Genomic DNA, 1,289 nt, shown 5'->3' on the forward strand with positions numbered 1-1,289 from the left:
GACTCTAACCAAGCAGAATGTAGAAAAATTAGATTTAAAAAAAAAAAAAAAAAAAAAAAAAATATTTCAAAGGTAAACATTAGATAACATCATTTAATTTTTGATAAATTTAAAATTAATGTCAACATCAATGTTTTTTGAATAGGTTATTACCTTGCTATGGCACAGAAAATAATAATAAAATAAAGGGAAAAAGAGTATGTCGAGACAAAAAGATAAAGATTTATGACCATAATATTTGTTGTACAAGAAAAGTTAAGCTGCAACATTCAATAAAACGCCTATAGATATAAATATATTTTTACATTCCCGATGAGGTTTCACTTTACCCTAATTTAAAAAGGCTCATAAATGTAATACGTAATGACTAGTACCTATGTTTTCTGGATGCTTTTCAGAGGCTTGTTATCATAACTAAAAGCATGGAGTACATGCCATTCTTACTTTCATTATTCAACTTTCTAAATGCAATGGCCTAGCTTGCATACTCTATGGTCACACGAGATATCTTCATAGGGGTAATATTTTTTTTTCCTGTTTTGGTTCAGTACTGATCTGTGTATAAAATTATCTTCTCTTATTTTGGCTTCTTTCTGACATTGTAGGTACTATTGGGTCTGTTATGGGAATGATCCAACTCATCGTGTACTTCATCTACAGAAATTCAAGGGTGGTTTCACCTGCATCTGCTGAACTTTCTGAAACCAAACATGACAACCATGCAACATTGGTTGTTGTGGCAGATGAGAAAAAGGTGGTGGTCGAGAAATTAAATGTGAGCACGGTGGAGATTGTTATGGAAGGCCAAGTGTGAATTTAGTCTCATCATTTCTATATGTCACCACGGATCCAATTCTATTTGTTTGTGTTCGAACATTTGTAACCACAAAATATTGAATGGCGACTGCTTACCAATAAATCGCACCGACGGAGTTTCAGTCGAAGGAAGAGCATGCAAGACATTTGCACGTGTCGCCTCTTGCAACTTTGACCCTATTAATCATTTAATAATTGAGCATATTGTAGTGAAATCTATTTCATAAATGAGCGTAAATCCATTTAGTTTTTTTCGGTGGTTGAATTGGAACTTTACCATACATATACCCAAACATAAATAAATAAAGACGTAAACATAGGCGTGGCTGGCGACGCTTAAATTTGATGGAAATGGTAGTTATGCAATGGTCCATACTAGAACCTTTTAATGAATAAAATGTAACTTTGCATGTAATGACCGGCCGATGGAGGGATATTAAAAACTTAACAAAAAAAGAATTATGTAATTTATT

Source organism: Pinus tabuliformis, chromosome J (genome assembly GCF_031772625.1).
Source record: "Pinus tabuliformis cultivar Carrire ecotype Pingquan chromosome J, CPIR1, whole genome shotgun sequence".
Taxonomy (NCBI): Eukaryota; Viridiplantae; Streptophyta; class Pinopsida; order Pinales; family Pinaceae; genus Pinus; species Pinus tabuliformis.